Below are 19,691 nucleotides of genomic sequence, written 5' to 3'. Positions count from 1 at the left end.
GCAGGTCAGCTGAGAATTGTCTAATCTAGGGGCTCTGTGGGACACCTGTGTTTCACACTTCTCGCATCCTCCCACCTTGGGCTACCCCGGGCCTATTCTTATGAAAATGGCAGAAATACAAACTTACAAGTGGAAACAGGTGAAGCCTCTTATGCCTTAAGCTTAGAGCATAGAAACTGTCACTTTTGCTTTATTCTATTGGTCTACTAGTCACATGACCAAATCAAGGCACTGAGAGATATACTCCACCCTTTTAATTGGGAGGAACTGCAGAGTCACTTAGCAGAGGGACTTGAATAGAGAGAGGGGGTAAGGAATTGGGGCCAGTGATGCAACCAACCCCACACTCAAACTCTATTGCCCCAAACTGAACTCATCTCTGTGACTACCTCCCTCATAAGAAACCTGTTTTGCTTTCTTTATTTCTGGTTTTAGTTAATGATACTACTCTATGTCTAGTCACCCAAGCCAGAACCCTACGAAGTATTCTAGAGTCTTTTCTTTCCCCTTTCCCTATCTTCAATATTTACCTTGTAAAATATCTCTATAATCTGTCCAGCCTATTACCATCACTGCTCTGGTTCAGGCTGTCATACCTCCTTAAGAAGAGAGGGAGCGAGTTGTCTCTTAATTGTCTCCAATCTAGCTTCCTTCAAATCCATCCCTTATATTGCAGCCAGAATACTCTACCTGAAGTACAGACCCCACTCCTGTTCAGTGGCTTCTCATTGCTTCTAGAGGAGGCCCTCTGTGATCTAGATTTGCCAGCCTCATGTGCTGCTGTTTCCTGCCTTTTGCTTTACCTTTAGTTCAGGAGTCAGCAAAATATGGCCAGGGGGCCAAAAAATCTGGCCTGCCATCTATTTTTGTACAGTTCATGAGCTGAGAATGTTTTTCACATTTTTAAGTGATTAGCAAAAAAAAAGGAAAAAAGGAACTATTTTGTGACACATGAAAATTATAAAATTTAAACCAGTGTTCATAAATAAAGTTTTCTTGGGACACAGCTACACTCATTCATTTTTGAATTGGCTGTGGCTGCTTTCACATTACAATGGCAGAGTTGAGTCATTGAGACAAGAGACCGTAAAATATTTGCTCTCTGATCCCTTACAGAAAAAGTTTACCAACCCGTGCTCTAGTCAGCTAGAACTTATAATAGCTCCCCTTATGTACCATTCTGTTGATCATGCCTCAGTACTTTTATTACATTGTTTCTTTACCTGGATAACTCTGTAGCTTTTTTGTGATATAATTTACATACCAAACAATTCACCCATTTAAAGTGTACAATTCAGTGGTTTTTAGTATATTCACAGCGTTGTGCAACCATCACCACAGTCAGTTTTAGAACATTTTCATTATCTTCCCTCAAAACCTCATGCCCATTAGCAGTCGCTCCCCATTTCCTTAACCCTCTCCCCTGGCCCTAGACAACCACCAAATCTACTTTCAGTTTTTATAGATGTGCCCATTCTTGATATTTCCTATAAATGGAACCATACAACATGTGGTGCTTTTGTGACTGGCTTCTTTCACTTAGCATAATGTGTTTAAGGTTTATACAAATTATAGCATGTATCAGTGCTTCATTTCCTTTCATTGCCTATTAATATTCTGCTGTATGAATATACCACATTTTGTGTATCCATTCATCAGTTGATGGACATCTGGGTTGTTTTACTTTTTGACTCTTTTGAGTAATGCTGCTATGAATATTTGTGTACAGGTGTTTGTGTGGTCATATATTTTCATTTCTCTTGGGTATATATGTGGGCTAATTCTTCCTTATCCTTCAAGAATTGACTTTGGGGTCATCTCTTTCAGAACTCTTCCCTTCCTCCTAGGCTGGGTTAATGTCTTTTCCTTATGGCCCTGATAACATTCTCAAAGTATCTACCACATCATATTGAAATTATCTCTTTGCATGTCTGTCTCCTCTAAGTTTCTGGAGAGCAACATCAATGCCTTATCCAACTTTGTATCAATTGCAAACAGTTCAAAAGTTCACTTAAAAAAAAAAAAAAAAAAAAAGTTCACTTAATATTTGTTGCACTAGAAAAACTATAAAATAATCTATGCTTTTGAATTAAAATAAACTTTATCTTTTGTCTTTTTTTGGTCTAATGTACATTGCCTGTTTTTTAAGTCTCTTGGACTACATATTGAGATAACTGATCTTGATTTTTTTTCTTTTTTTAAGGCCTGCAAAGAAAACAAAAAAAGGTGCCAAAGAAAAAGCATCGGATGAGAAAAAAGATGAGATAGAAAAAATAAAGTCATATCCCTTTATGGAAGGTGAACCTGAAGATGATGTCTACCTAAAACACTTATATCCAAGGCAGATATACGAGGTGGAGAAAGCTATTCACTTACTTAAGAAATTTCAAGTTCTGGACTTTACTAATCCAAAGCAAGGTGTCTATCTTGATTTGACACTGGATATGACATTGGGGAAGAAGGTATGTAGACTCAATTAAAATTTATTTGTGAACAGTGGTTGAATGAATTGCTGTTTCTTCATTTAAACAATTTTTGTCTCCTGTAATAATTTTTAGAAAATCTTGTGCTCTTTCTGAACTTTAGGTTGAAAAATATGTTTGTTTGTCTTAATTTTCCAAATATAAAATAAAATGTTGAATGTACTCTGCAGAGTTGATGAACATATATCTCTTCTTCATCTGAAAGTCACTGGTATAAATTTCGACAAAAGTAGTGTTAAAATTAATTGAGGTATTGCTGTAACTTTGAAAAATGACTTAGGCTGCCTGGGTATGTTGTTCCTTCTCTGTAAATGAGGACTTTGGATTAGCTTAGTAGCCTTCAGATGTGTTCCTTAGAATCCTAAAGTTGAGACTAAGTTTGGGTGGGGTGCCAAGCTCTTTACTCTCATCTCAGCCAGAACCTTTCTACTTTGTCTGTTTATATATTGCAGTTCCATGGAAGACTTGTTTATAAAATTCTAAAAGTGGGCAAAACACTAGATTAGATTTGAGGTCCACTGCAGCTCTAAATTTTATAAGCTTCTCACTTAAGAAGTCTAATTTTTTTGGAGACGATATTTTAATTTTTATTCTGAGAATGTCTTTTTTTGGTCAAACTAGAAGGTATGTATTTTTGAATACAATTTAACAGCCTCAACGACAACAATTAATGGAGCATGTAGAAGGAGGCAGTACAGCATAGTGCTTAAGAGCATAGGCTCTGGAGTCAGGTTACAGTACAGGCCAGAATCCTGGCATCACCAATTACCTGCTCTTTGAGCTTCTGGCTTAACCTCTCTAAATCTCAGTTTTTTCCTCTCTTTATAAAGGGGGATAAAATGCTTATTAGTTCATTTGGTTATAGTGAGGATTAAATGAGATGATAGTGAAGGATTTGGTAAGAGTTTAATAATAACGATCAACATTTACTGGAAACTTTCTATGTACCAGGCACAGTGCTAAATGCTTTGCAAGCGTTTGCTCATTTAATTCTATAATAGTCTCAGAAGAGGAAGCTGAGACACAGAAAGTGAAGTAACTTGCTCAAGGTCCCAGAGTAGGGGGTGGAGTTAGGATTTGAACCAAGGTCTGTCTCATTTCTTAGTTCTTATTTATTATAGTTCATACCAGCCCTGTTGTAATTTTATTTTGTACCATAGTGTTACTGTTCTTTTATTTTAAAATGTTGTAGTGTCCAAGATAATCACTTTCTCAGTCAACCATTAATGCAGTTTATAACGAAGTCTTGTAGGACCACAGGTTTCATTTCATAAATGGAAGCCACTTGTAAAAACATTGAAAGGGTACAGTTGTTTTCCTGAGACATTTTTTGTTATTGATAGAGTGCTTGTAAAACAAGCCAGCATTCCCCCAGGGGATGCTATTGTTGTGATTGCTTGCCATTGAAAAATTTACTGAAGTCAGTTGTGACATGTTAGTGGCAAAGGAATGCCAGTCAGTAAAACTGAGTTGCATGTGTGCTTAAGATATACAGTGTGCTTAAGAGTTTGTGCCTTCTTGTCTGAAAAGAAATTCTCAGGAGGTTATCTCTATGCAAAGCTTTTCTAAAAATATAATCTTTCAATCAGTTTTAATTAGGGAGCAACTCTTCTCTTTCTTCCAGACCTTAAGGCTGCACCAAAACTATGGGCCTAGAACTTGTTTCCCTGTGATGTCTCCCTAAGAGATCTGAGCCATAGGCCTAGACAGGTCCTTGACCCAATGACTGAACATATTAGTTCTGAGGCCCTGTAGAAACTCCACCTGTATTAGGGCGCCTCAAATGCATTCCATTATTTATTTGGGATTTTCCAACTGGCTTCCCAAATATATCTGAAAGTGGTGGGTGGTCCAGGTAATTTCAAAATAGACCCACTCAGAAGAGCCTTTCAGGTTTGGCAATCTATCTTGGATTTAAAGTTAATATCATATGATTTACCTGATTGTTTAGAGCCAATGATGGAAATTAGGGGTGACCTACTGAGCAGATCAGCTGGATATTGTTCAATATGCATAGCTATATACATGTCCTACTTGATGGTATAAAAAAAATTACATGTTCTTTTGAATTTAATTCAGGGTAGCAAACATTTATTGACATCCATCATGTGGAAAGCATTGTACTAGGTGCTGGGGAAGATATGGATTGTGCAAACACATCTCTTAATATGTGAGAGACTGTGATGAATGATGTAGAGATAGAAGCCAAGTGCCACGGGAGTATGGAGCTGGGGAGAGAGATTTAGATTTTTATTAGGATTTCTTACAAAAGAAATATAATCTCTTATGCCTTAAAGTGTAACCAGTGAATATTTCAGATATAGAAAAGCTGAATGAATTTTTCATAATTGTTTTTCCATTGTTGTGTATTTAGAAAAAAGTGGAGCCATTTGCCAGTGTTCTTAGTTTGCCATACCCATTTGTTTCAGAGATCAGTAAAGTTGCTGTATTTACAGGGGTGAGTAACCTTTGTCAACTTTTCATATCGTTTAATTTTTTTTACATATCACATTAGTCAATGATGAGAATAACTGAATGAGTAGGGTTAGAGGAAACCTTAGCATTCCTCTAGACTTATTTTCCCCACATGAAGCTCAAAGCAATTAGATGACTTATTTGAGGTTATGTCATTAGCTTGAGAAAGAGCTAAGCCACCACATTAACTTCATCATTATTCATCTACCATATTATGTTTCTCACAAGAAACTGAAGAGAAGTATAGAATTTATCCTACTAGCTGCTGCTTCCTACTGAAACTCTTCAAACAAGAATAACATTGACGTTAAAGCAGTGGGCCCATTTAGTGCTGTGAAGACATAGAAACCACACTTTTAAAATGGTCTAGTCTGGAAAGTCAAGAAAGTCAAGGCGATAACAAGTGTAGTAATACAGCTCTTTGTCATTCTTTTTGTATTATAAACATTTGTTTATAACATGTTCATGAATTTGTTTTGTAAGGTGTTTTGATTCTTCTCTATCTGTCTCACTTTCAATGAAGAAATTCTTTACTCTTTTCCTAGGAAAGTAGAGAATATAGCTCTTGGAATGCCACAAAACTTGAGTAAATAAGGGAGTGATATATTTTCACAGTAAAACCAAATGGCATGAATGGAACATATAGAAAAAAAAACCCTAATACTGTGCATTTTTCTTTTGAATTTTCAGACAATAGGCTAAATTTTGGTTCTCATTTCTTAAATTAAAAAAATTTTACTCTTGTATATTGGTTTGATAAAATGTCCCCATCTAAATTAGCAAAACTAAATATATTTTAATCTTTTACTTTTGGAAGATGATGTATTGATAGCATTGGAGACTAAGGACCAGTTGGTGGGTTCCTAATATGCAATTTTGATGTGTTTCCTCATATGTTAAGTCAAGAAACACTTTAATCACCTCTAAACTAAACTTGTTCTGGATGTAATATCTCTGATGCATCTAGTTGAAAATTGATGCACATTCAATTAAAAGTAAAAAAAAAACACCACAGTTTTTATTTTGAACTGTGGTATTATTTCTGACAAATACTTGAAAGCAGACTGAATTTGCTTAAAGATTGATGTTCATACTATTGTGTTTTGGTAGAATGCATCAGAGATAAAAATAGCAGAAGAAAATGGAGCTGCATTTGCAGGAGGAACTAATCTGATTCAGAAGGTACAGTATTGTTTTCATGTTCATTAGTTATAGAAATTGTTCTGTTATCTTTGCCATTTATTGATTTATTACATGTGAAACATAACCACTCTGTTCATATCTTTTGATAAATGGTTAGTAGAGCTTCACAGAACAGGGGAAAATTTTCCTACTCTTTTGAGTCTCAAAATCAAGCTAAGAAAAAACTATCCAGACTTTCTGATATTAACTATGCTTGATTTATACTGTGATTTTTTTTTCTTTGCTTCCTATATGTTTGTGAGAGTTCTGTGGGTAGACTGGAAAGGGCAGTATGCCTCTTTCTGGTTTTGAATGTGAGATTTGAGATGAAGTGCAAAAGGTAGCACACATGGATATCTCTATTCACGTTTTGAAGGTCAGATATTTGTTTCGCTTTCTTGGAGTGAAAAGTGTGATTTGCTTTAGTAGATCACAAAGGATGGTATCTGACCTCTATAATATGGTACTTTTAGTTACTCTTAACTTTTACCTCCCCAACTTCATCAGTTCAAGTAATGTAGTCTTAGCACGGAGGCAAAAAAATGATTATATAGCCTGCCTTGAGAAAATAACAAAGAACTTGTGGAGCCCATTTGAAACAAAGACAACATTTTTTTTTTTTTAAAGAGGCGGGGAGGGGAATTTTCTGGTGGTCCAGTGGTTAGGACTCCTCACTTTCACTGACGAAGGAACTAAGATCCCACATGGCCAAAAAAAAAAAAAAAAGACGTGGGGAGAAGAGGCACATCTGTTGAATTTTGGGAGTTATTTCTGAAATACAAAAGATTTCCCTAACATTCTCTAAAATCTTCTCCTCTAAATTTAATCCTTTAGACTGTGGAATACTTATTGTTTTGTTTTTAGAACGGGAGAAAGTGATTTGAAAATTTATCTTTTGTCCTGTATCCAGATTTTGATTTGGGGGAAGTTTTAACGGGACCATTAACCGGACCAAGCACAAAAGTGCTTGTAGCGTGTTTTTTTCTACCCCAGTAGTTCTCTAAATTTGGTGTGGTTTCTGGATTTTTAAGGGGAATCTCGAGAATTATTTTGGGGAGCAGAACTAATGGAAACTATGAAGAGATTGTACTTTCATACAGCTTCTAGGTCAAAGTCAGAGGGTGGTACCCAATTCTCTCTGATGTATCATAAATTTTAATTTAGTAAGATTATTAAAATTCTTTTAATATTAAAAAATAAACAATACCACAGATTCTTTGGAATTTGAGAGTGTAGCTTGGAGTCAGAGAACTAACTATTCTTATTAAACTTGTGTACTGCCTTCCATCTGTTTTCTTCCGCAAACATAAGAGTATCTTATAGAACTGTCATAGCAACAGTGGAGTTAGATATCTCCACTTCTTAAATGTTAAGTAAGAAGTTACTTCTCAAGAAAGAAATGGTATGGGAGTAGAAAGTATTCTGTATCATTAAGTTCATTAAATAAATTATTTTGAAAAAAGTAACCCAAATAAGGAAACCAGGTGCATTTTGAAATTATTTGGTAAGTAAAATATTACAGGTACAGAATTTCTCTTTAGGTGCTCCACTGGTGATCTATTATTAGAGGGGAAAATGCCACCTATATACGGCATCAAAACCAATATATTCTTGCAGATTACCCCCTGGTATCTTTTAAAACTCATCCATTTTATTTTCAAAAGGTATTCAGGTTGTGAAGTAAATTCAGTACAGTTTTGTAAATAGTATCATGGCTGCAATTTTTTTTTTTTACACATTCTTCTATTTTTTAATTAGTTTAAATATCAATACTATTTTACTTAGTGCTTATAGTAGGTAAATGTAGGATGAATTTACTGAACTTTTAGTCATTTCTTAGGTAAGACTTTATTTACTAAATTCATTTTGCTTTAATTACAATACTTCTGAAATATCACAAGTATGCTTGGTTCTGAGGGATTTGTAAATAGTTTCATTTTTACTTGTGTCTAAAGCATGATTTTCATCCATATAGTTTTATATTATTCAATGATATGATCTTAAGGTTAACTATAGCATAACTTTCAAACATAATTTTAGATTTAATTCAAAGGAACATGTTTTAGAATCAGTATTACAAGATGTTGGAGTAGAAATGTCACATTCAGTTTTTTGACATTTCAAAATTGCCTCTGCTTTCATGTTTCTAGTGATGAGAGCCCTGGTTCTGGAACCACACTGCCTGTGTTTCAGTTCTGGGTCTGCCTCTTAAAAGTGCACAGATTGACTCGGCCTCCTTAAGCCCTCAATTTCCTTACGTGGATTGTGTGGTCAATAGTACTTTCTTCGTAGATTTATTGTAAAGACTTGATGAACTAAACCATGTATGATGCTTAGCAGAATGCTTGGCATGTTATCAGTTCTCTTTCAAAGTAAGTTGTTATTGTTTAGGGGAGCACAGTGTGTTGTTCAGGGAGTAAAGAATTTGTAAAAAGAAGAAATAGTAACAGGAAGATAAAATTCCAGAATCACACTTAATTTTGCCAGAGTCCAGGTTTTTACAGTTCAGTGTGTAACCCCAAACCAAGGCTTTGAATGACATACTGTGATAAGACTTTATGCAAAAAAATCATTGGTAAAATATTTGTTGCCCAGGCAGTATTGTTCTAAAAAGTTGCTTCATTTTATAATCAACTGAATTTTTAAATGGAGTATACTGTAGGAGTGAAACAATTATTTTGGGTGCCTGCCTGAATTAATTTAAAGTGTCTTTTAAAAATTGAAATTATTTTCTTTGCTCTTAGAATGGAAATAGAGTATGGATAATAAACTATAAGTAAACTTGTCTTTGACCATTCCACTCCTCTTTTATTTTTTGGAGGCAAAGAGAATTTTGGTTTCAATTCTTTGTGAAAATAATTATAGATTCAGTTCTCCTGATGCTCCAAATTTAGGAAAGCAGTGTAGTTGCTAGTGATTTGGCAGCTAGTGGTTATTAATTTTACATGTGATCTATTACAAAATTTTCAACATATTTCTTCAGTTTTGATGGACATATGAATTCAACTTTGTGGGACTGTATGAGCTGTGTACACATCAGTGATATGTTCTAGCTTGTAACACTTTGCCTAACAATGTTTGTTTGTTTGTTTGTTTTTAATGGATGTGGCTATTTTAAAAAGAAAACATCAGAAAATGTTTTGCTTCTGATGGTTTTCATAATTGATAAATGTGTTCAAATGATCCTTGTGGTTAAAGAATTGTGCTTAATAGCTATTTTCTAAATTATAAGGGAAATTATTGCTACATTAGACTTTATTTTTAGAAGGATAAAGCTTTTTATACAATCTAAGGTTATCTTTTCCCCCCTGATTTTTAGATTTTGGATGATGAAATTCAACCAGACTTTTATGTAGCTGTTCCAGAAATAATGCCAGAGCTTAATCCATTAAGGAAGAAACTGAAAAAAAGATTTCCTCAGCTTACTTGAAGTAAGGGAGAATTCTTTTACTATTTCAATATGCTATCAACAACTTTCTAATATATATGTTTAGTTAGAAAGCAAAATTGCTAATATATGTGTAGAATAAATAATATGTTCTGGTGTTTGAGTTTTGTGTTATATAGGAACATATGGATTTAATATTTTTTTCCTTTGGCATTAATATTGGTGATTTAATATAATTTGAAGACCTAGTTACTTTATAATACCAGATCTTTAAATTTAGGCCATATGCTAGTTTTAAATTAGTGGAACATATTACCCACTAGGTATGTTATCATCATACTATTTTATACCTCTTTATCAATATAACATGTATGCTCATTTATGTTAGCATTCAACATATATGTATGAATGCTTACTGTGTATGGTTCTGCAGTTATTTCCCTTGAGCAACTTTTCCCTTGTGGATATTTCCGCCTTATGAAACCTAGTAAGAGAAGTAAGGGTGCTACATAAATAGCCTTGTTATAAAGAATGAAGTATTATATGATAAATTCACAAGGTGCTGTAGGTGTTCAGTAGAGGAGGAATTTATACATAGGTGGGGAAATCAGAGAAGGCACCCTGAAGGGGGTGACATTTAAACTGTACCTTGAATAATTTGGTGAGCAGATTAAGGGGGATATTATTTTAAGTGGAAAGAATCTGTTAATCATAGACACTGAAGTACGTTAGAAATTATAGGCTACATCCCAGAAATATCAGTTAGTTCTCTTTGGCTGTAGTGAATGGTACCCCTACTTTGAAATGAAAGAGAATATGTTGGACAGGTAGATTGATGCCATGTTGAGCAGAATCTTGAATAAGATCCTAATACATTTGGACTTTTATTCTGTATTCAGCAGGAATCTCTTAGAAGTTTTTAAGGTAGGGGATTCTTCAAAGCTTTAATTTAGCAAGAGTTTGTAAGATGTATTGGCATGAGTCAAACGTAGAGGCAGGGAGACCAGTTCAGGTGCAATCGCCAGAGACTAATAAAGGTAATGTTTAAAGTCTTCATAAGACTGGAGTGAAGAGGACGGATGTCAAAGATAATAGGACTTTGCACTAAGTAGTTAGGAAGGGACATGTTGAGAGAGAGAAAGGGAAGAGTCAAATGATGCTGAGATTTAAACCTTGGGATCTCTCCTAATAAGTTCATGTCATTAATGGAAACAGGGAGTAGATTTGGGAGGAAAAGTAAGTTCATTTGCAGACATTGTTTCTTTTAGATGGTGCTGGCTATCTGCTATAGATGTTATTTCAAATAAAATTTTATAAGGTAAAAGAGCAAGTATTTTAAAATCATTTTAGTCGATTGGTCTTCAAATTTTAACTCTAGTTGAGCTAAAAAAAAATCCTGCGAAGATTCTTCATACATGATAGCCACTAATGCTCATCTGAATTATAGATCGTGTTCTATGCTGTAAGCAAATTCAGATGTACTCTTCAGTTTTGTTGTACTAGTGTTTTGTTTATTCTTGATAGCCTGCATTGAATAACACATCCTTTTGAGATATTGGACTGAGGTTTGACACTTTTTATTAGGGATTTCCAATACAGTAGTGTTTGTTTTCATGGAAGCACACTTACCTTCCTTCCTAAGTAGGACCTGAAATTAAACCAGAGTTGCAGTTGAATTTGAAAATAATTCTCATATTTTTTTCTAATTAAATTCAAGCTCAACAAAGCCAAACAATATTAAATATAGTCAAAACTGAAACTGAATACTGAATATATCTGTATTCAGCTCGCTCCTCGCTTTGCACGGTTAACTGGTTTTTCACAGAAATTAATTTTGTCACCTTTGCTGCTTTATCCCTTCTTTGAATAACTCTTTTGGCCTCAAATTTCTTTAGTGTTGAGGTTTTTTATTACCATTTTCATTGCAAATTTTGGGACTGAAAGGTTTTCAGATAACTTATTTCTTTATTTCAAATAAGAAAAGTTTCTGTTGAAAATGTTTATTTTTATTAGTGGGCTTTGTTTCTGCTTTCATAATGAATCATAGCTTGTGTATACCATGGTCAAGTTACCTAGGTATGTTCTCCCCGCCCAGCCCCTCCAATTTGCTTAACAAATCATCTTGGAAAACCAGGGAGACCTTTCTCCTTCCCTAACTTTTTCTTTTCAGCCCCACACGATCTGCTTAACAGCACTGGCAAAACATTTGTGTTCTTTAAACATGAAGACAAATGATTAACCTGTCAAAAATGTAAAAACAGAATACGCCAGATGTGCATTAGAACAAATGAAGCTTGTATTATGCATTTTTAGAGCTTATTCAGAATCTTGTTTAGGAACATTTGATTCCCCTTACATCCAACGAAAGACGTAAGGGTAAAATAGAAATTACGTTTTGAGCAAATGGATGGAATTAAAAAACAAACAAACAAGCCCCTGCAGCTGAGCTCATTAGTTTCCCATTTTATCTTACATTTTGTTTTTCTAGTGGGAGTGGGTGTAACCAACTTGGCTGGATTGAATGTGCACATTTTGCAGCATGTTTAATGCTGCAGTTTTATTTGTTTTATTTTAATTGCTTACGTAACTATAGGCAAGTTCTCTATTTTTCCAGTGCACATTTGGCTTGTTTTCTGAGTATTTCTTTTTTATCTCATTAAAAAAAGACATTTAAAACTTGCTTTTTAAAATTTCTTGGAAGAAATTGGCCTTCATTTTGCTTGTCAACTTAGCTTTCTTTTCTCCACTATATAAATGCCCTCTGAAATTCTTTCATATCTAATATAGATATATCTTATTGATATTTTTTGATTTTCTTTATTCCTAATCTTATTTTTTAGCATTTACTAAACAAAAAATACTAGTATGAAAAATATCTTGACTTAATGGAATCAGTTTTCTATTATGCATATTAAGCCATAGTAGGTACTATGGCATATGTGGAAATAGTTGAATTCTTTTAAAGCATACTAAGTTGTTGGCAGGTAAGGGATATGATTAGAAAACTGGACCCACTACTGTGTGTTCCTCTTAACACATAGTTCTTAGGATTGAACATCAGTGCTCCAGTTGGAGTCTTGTCAAAAGGATATTCCAGCAGACTTGTCCAAAGAGTATTCACATCTACTGAGTAGGACACTGCTTTCTGTATGGAAGTTGGTATTGTATCGTGTTTGAGAGTAATGGATATAAAATTATTGAAATCTAATGTAAATTATTTTTAACTCATAGATTGACATGCTGTACTTCAGAGTATTGCTTGCATTATTGAAACAATTTGATTATATAAAGAAAAATGCTAAAACACAGGGAAGTTTTGCAGGGTAACCAATTTGAAATATTTCTAAATTTCCCTCTCTCATGTGTTAGTTTAAAAACTATTTATGTGTGAAAGGCTCCAATGATGATTAGGTATGATTATAATTATTATAGATGAATTATTGATATATTACAGCTGGTTCTGTTGCTCTCCTTCATTTCCCTTACTCCAGCCATCGTGGCCTCTTTGCCCTTCTTTATACGCACTAAGTGTCCTTCTTTCTCAGGTCTTTGGACTCATTGTCCCATCTGTCTGTAATGCTCTTTGCTAATTTGCCTGGCTCACATTCTTATTCAAATATCACCTTAAACAGAGAAGCCTTCTGTAACCATCATATATAAAATATTAATCTCCACTTCCCATTATCACCGGATTTCTCATTACTGTGTTGTTTTTTTGGTTTTTTTTGGGTTTTTTTTGGCAGCGTTGGGTCGTCGTTGCTGTGCGCAGGCTTTCTCTAGTTGCGGCGAGCGGGGGCTAGTCTTCGTTGTGCCGCGCAGGCTTCTCACTGTGGTGGCGTCTCTTGTTGCAGAGCACGGGCTCTAGGGTGTGCGGGCTTCAGTAGTTGTGGCGCATGGGCTTAGTTGCTCTGCAGCTTGTGGGATCTTCCTGGACCAGGGCTTGAACCTGTGTCCCCTGCATTGGGAGGCGGATTCTTAACCACTGTGCCACCAGGGAAGTCCCCATGTATTTTTTTGAATTATATTTTTGTCTGGATATATGCCCAGGAGTGGGATTGCTGGATCATATGGTAATTCTAATTTTAGTTTTTTGAGGAACCTCCATACTGTTTTCCACAGTGGCTGCATATAATGAGATTTTCATATTGACTTATCATGGGAAGAGCTGCTGGAGACACACTGAGAGTGGTGTGTCTCTAGTGGTATGTTCCTTATTGTATTTCTTACCCTTCAAGTAAATCACATTTTCTAGGTACAAAATTGAAATTTTTTCAGGTTAAGTTATGGTATTGTAGAATATTAGAAGTATGTATGCAACTAGAGATTATCATACTAAGTGAAGTAAGTCAGAAAGAGAAAGACAAATACCATATGATATCACTTATATGTGGAATCTAAAATATGACACAAATGAACCTATCTGTGAAACAGAAACAGAATCAGGGACATAGAGAGTAGACTGGTGGTTGCCAAGAGGGAGGGGGATGGGAGAGGGTTGGATTGGAAGTTTGGGATTAGCGGATGCAAACTGGTATATATAGAATGGATAAACAACAAGGTCCTACTGTACAGCACAGGGAACTATATTCAATATCCTGTGATAAACCACAATGGAAAAGAATATGAAAAAGAATATATATATGTATAACTGAGTCACTTTGCTGTAGAGCAGTAATTAACACAACATTGTAATTCAACTATCCTTCAATAAAAAATAAATTTAAAATAAGTTTAAAGTAAAACTAAAAAATATATACATATATTTTTATGTGTTGAATTTGAGTTAAAATGTTAATGATTAAAGATTAGGAAGGTATAGTTTACGTTTGGAGTCTCCTCCATGATCCTTTGAAAATTCTTAGTTTTTACCTTGATCCCTTTTTTCTCCTTTCTTTATTCAGTTGCATCTTTTTTTCCACCCTAATGGAGGACAAAGTGACATTAGAATCCAATAAAGTCTCAATTCTTAACTCTTTCTTCCTGCCAGCTTCTGTAACCATTTGTGCAGCAATGAGCTGCTTCCAGATTGTACCACTCAACTGAGTATTATTTCTACTGCTAGATCTTGCTACTTTTCTAGTTCCTTCCCTTCTTTATGGTAAGGCAGGTCAGACAAATTTCACACAAAGGTAAGGAAAAAGTTCTTCAAAGATTTCAAGACTCTACTGTCAGCTTTTATCATGGGTTATTTTATAGGTTTTATTTTAATTTGTCATCAGTGTTTCTAAAGTATAAGCATCATCATTGTATATATGTATTTATTAGTTATTTATTACTGTACAACAATAATATCACAAATTTAGTGGCTTAAAACAACACACATTTACTATCTCAGCTTCTGTGTGTCAGGAATATGTATACAGCTAAGCTAGGTTCTCTGCTTCAGGGTCTCATAAAGCTACAATCAAGGTGTCAGCTGGGGCTGTGACTTGACTGGGGAAAGTTCCCTTCCAGATTCATGTGGCTTTTTGGCAGAATCCAGTTCCTTGCAGGTTTCTGGACCGAGGATCTCAGTTTCTTGACCCATGGCTCTCTCCATATGCCACCTCACAACATTGTAGCTTGCTTCTTCAAAGCCAGTAGGAAGAGAGACTCCTCCAAGATAGGCATTGCAGTTTTATGTAATGTAATCAGGTATGCATAATCATACTGTCTCTTGCTTAGAAGCACGTTGCAACTCTCATCCGTATGCAAGGGGAAAGGATCACACAAAGGCATGAACACCAGGAATTGGGCCACCCTAAAGTCTCTCTGCCAGAAATCATTTTTTATATCTTAACTTGGTTGAATGTTTCTCTTATTCAGTAATTTTTGCTACTTGTTTAGATGTAGTGATAACTTTGGATTTTCTCCTTTTCTAACCAGATTCCATTGGCCGAGACATCCCCAAAATGCTTGAATTATTTAAAACTGGACATGAAATTAAGGTAGATGAAGAAAGGGAGAACTTTCTGGAGACCAAAATAGCAACAGTAAGTTACAGTGAAAATTATTCAGTAACCCCTTTTATTTTTTGCTTAAGTGATTCATTAATAACTTATAACATACCAGCCCTTTGAACTTGTCCTTGTCAGTAGCATTAGGAGTGGCACTAAATATATACATAGATATTTTTTTTATGGGTTGAATTCATAAATTTTAGTGGTGCTTTAGAATTCCTTCTTTTCTAGAGGTATGTGCCACTCTCTGACATTTACTTGCACTTTGCCTTATTAGTCTATTCTATGTTATTTTTGCTAATATTTTAAGCATTTTGGGAATTGGGTCTAGATCTTACGTGTACCTTACAGAGTATTGCATAATGCTGAGTCCATAGTAAGTATTTAATACTACTTTAATAGAATTGAGTAATTTGCTTTATTTTAATGAATTGTTTCTGATTATCCCTGCTTGTGTTTTAAAAGCTGTTTGCCCACTTATAGAAGATGCTGGAAATTAATTTCCAAAGCCATGTTTGGGACACTAATATAGATAAATCAGATTTTTATAGGACTGTGTTTCAAAAGATATAGTTTTTTGCTAATATTTCTTAATCCTACAGAATTTCTAAGGTGCCTATTTAATGTATGTAATTTTTTCCTGTGCAGTAACTATAGGAGTAATAATAATATTGTTAGCCAAATTTAAACAGTGCCTACCAAGTGCTAGGCACTATTCCAGACATTTTTCATATATTCTGTCTTTTAATCCTGAACCCTATAAGAAGTAAGTTATCATCCCTAATTTTTAGATGAAGGAATGGAAGCCCAAAGAGGTTAAGTAATTTTTCCAGTGTCTCACAGCTAGTATGAGGCATACTTGGTATTTAAACCTTGGGAGTCTCCTCAAGAGTCCAGGCTCTTTAGCCTGTTTTGCCTCATGACTGGAGTTATTTGAAGAGCTATTATTCCTCCTCCCATCCTACTCCTGAGAGCAATTCTGCATTATAGCCCACCACTAGCAGTCCAAACTCATTGAGCTGTGCCTATTGTAAATCATCAGAAATATATAAAAGGAACTTATCTAGTTTTATGGAAGGAAAACTTGCTTTAGAAAGGGGGCGAAGCAAGTTTAATCCAGTCAGGGATTGGGAAACCCCCCATCACCTTCATTATCATCAAAGCTTAGCTCTAATTCAGTTGGCATTGAGCTCTGCTTGAATCTGATGTTGGAATTTCCTTGTTCCCAAAAGGCCCTTGGCAGTGTGTCTTGTTTCTCAGGGATGGCAACATTGCAATGTGAAACACAAACAGAAAACCAAATACAAATTTTAAGAGACTATTCTAGAGCTGTAGAGACTTGGGCTTGAATACCTGTTCTGCTACTTAAGGGATGGCAGATTTTAGACAAGTTTCTTTTCTTTTTTTTTTAAATGTTTCTTTAGTTGAAGTATGGTTGATGTACAATATTATATAAGTTACAGGTGTATAATATAGTGACTCACAATTTTTAGAAGTTATAATCCATTTATAGTTATTATAAAATATTGTTTATGTTCCCCATGTTGTACAATATATCCTGGTAGCTTATTTTATACATAATAGTTTGTACCTCTTAACCCCTTACTCCTATATTGCCCCTCCTCCCAAACAAGTTTCTTAATGTTGTGTCTCAAATTTCCTCATCTATAAAATTTATATAGTAATATCTATTTCACAATGTGGTATCAAAGATTAAATAAAATTTTAGAATGATAACACCTATTGTTACTGTTTTAGTTGGACTGTTTAGGTCTGTAAAGTATCTTTATAAGACTCTTTCTTCCTAGATGTATCTTTTTTCTTAAGTAATGTTTTCAGTATATTGAGTAGTTAATAGTTTCTATAGATCCTAACTCAGTGTATAAGAAACCATGGCATCTCATTCATTCTTTTTAACAAATACCATAGTGATTAAGACATGGGCTCCAGACCAGACTACCTGGATCTTTTAGAGATGTAATGCTTTTTCTTAATGAAAAAGAAACTAATCTGTGTGCCTCAAGAGAATCTTTTCTGAGTACTATTTAAATAGTATAGTATAGTAGGAGGTTAAGAGAAGGGGTTTTAGATTCATATGTGTGGATTCAAATCCTAGTTCCAGATTAGAACTGTGTTACCTTGCTCTCTGAGCCTCAGTTTTCCCCCATTCCCCATTTTCCCTATATGTAAAATGATGTTGATGATGATATATACTTTCTAGATTAGGAAGGCGTAGATGAGATAATGACCTAATAACTATTAAACAGAATTCTACTTCTGGCTAAGATGGAGTAACAGGGACCTGATTTACTCTCCCACCTAAAGCGATTAGCGTCACCTTGATACCAAAACCAGACAAAGGAAATCACAGTCCAGCATCATTCATGAATGTAGATATTAAAATTATAAACTAAACTTTAGCAAATAGAATCCAGCAATGTATAAAAAGAATAGCATATCATGACCGCGTAGGGCTTATCCTAGGAATTCAAGGCTAGTTTAACATTCAACAATCAATCATTATAATTTACCACATTAACAAACTAAAAATCAAAAGTCATGTGATCATCTCAGTAGATACAGAGAAAACATTTGACAGAATCCAACACTTGTTCCTGACTAAAATGTCTCAGCAAACTAGCAATAGAAGTTAATGTCCTCAACCAGATAAAGGGCATCTAAGAAAAAGCAACAGCTGATATCATAGTGATGAGAGGCTGAATGCTTTCCTCCTAAGATCAGGAACAAGATAAGGATATCCACTCTCACCACTTCTGTTCACCATTAATCTAGGGATTCTAAGTAGTGTAGTCAGGCAGAAAAAAGAGGCATCAGATTAGAAAGGAAGAAGTAAAACTCATTTTTCAAAGGATGACATGATCTAGTTACTAGAACAAGGAAGTGAGTTAAGTAAGTTGAAGGATACAAGATCAATATACAGAAATCAGTTTGCTTCTATATAACAGCAATGAACATTTACAAATTAAAATTTAAAACTAAGGAATGCCATTTAAAGTGGTATTAAAAAATATGAAATACTTAGGGATAAATCTGACAGAAGATGTGAAAGATCCATACACTGGAAACTTCAAAACATAGTGGAGAGAAATGAAATAAAGAAGATCTAAATAAATGATGGAATGAACTATGTTCAGGGATTAATAAACTTAATATTGTTAAGGTGTCAATTATCCCCAAAGTAATGTATAGATTCAGTACATTCTCAGTCAAAATCCCATTAAGGTTTTTTGTAGAATTGACATGATTCTAAAATTCATGTGAAAATACAAAGGATCTAGAGTAGCCGAAACATCTTTAACAAAGGACAAAGTTGGAGGTCTATCTGATTTCAAGATTTATAAAGCTACAGGAATTAAGACAATGTGATGTTGATGTCAAAAGAGACAAAACAATCAATGGAGTAGAATAGAGAGTCCAAAAAAAAAAAAAAGAAAAGGACAAAACACATATGGACAACTGATTTAAAACAAGATGCAAAAGCATTTTTAATGGCGAAACAAGTCTTTTCAACAAACGGCACTGGAACAATTAGATATCTGTATCTGATAAAATGAACTTTGATCCACACTTCATACCATATATAATTACCTCAAAATGTGTCAAAGACCTAAATGTAAAGCTTAAAATTATAAAACTTGTAGAAGAAAATGTTGGGTCAGGGAATAATTTCTTAGATATGACACCAACAGCATGATCCACAAAAGAACAACTTGATAAATTGTACTTTTTAAAAATTAAAAGCTTTTTCTCTTTAAAAGATACTGTTAAGAGAATGAAAAGGTAAATTGCAGATTGGGATAAAATATTTGTAAATCATCTGTCTGATAAATCCACGATATATAAAGAACTCTTAAAACTCAACAATAAAACAATCCAGTTTTAAAAATCAAAAGATTTGAACACACCTCACTAAGGGGTGACAAACACATGGCAGACAAATGACAAACACATTGAAAGATGGTCAACATTATTGTAGTTGTTAAGGAAATACAAATTAAAATCACAATGAGATATCATTACACATCTATTGGAATGACTAAAATTAAAAAGACTGATCATACCGATGTTGGGGAGGATGTGGAGCGACTGGAATGTTCATATGCTGCTGTGGGGATGTAAAATGATGCAACGTCTTTGGCAAACAGTTTGGTAGATTAAGAAGTTTAATACCCACCTACTGTATGATCCCACTACTTCACATTT

At 34.5% G+C, this 19,691-nt stretch overlaps 1 pseudogene; it reads left to right on the top strand.

The window, feature by feature from the left end:
* Positions 1 to 19,691, top strand: part of LOC133081255 (large ribosomal subunit protein uL1m-like) — a 51,875-nt pseudogene that overhangs the window by 16,666 nt on the left and 15,518 nt on the right.

Source organism: Eubalaena glacialis, chromosome 20, assembly GCF_028564815.1.
Source record: "Eubalaena glacialis isolate mEubGla1 chromosome 20, mEubGla1.1.hap2.+ XY, whole genome shotgun sequence".
NCBI lineage: Eukaryota > Metazoa > Chordata > Mammalia > Artiodactyla > Balaenidae > Eubalaena > Eubalaena glacialis.
This window is presented reverse-complemented; position numbering and strand designations above follow the sequence as displayed.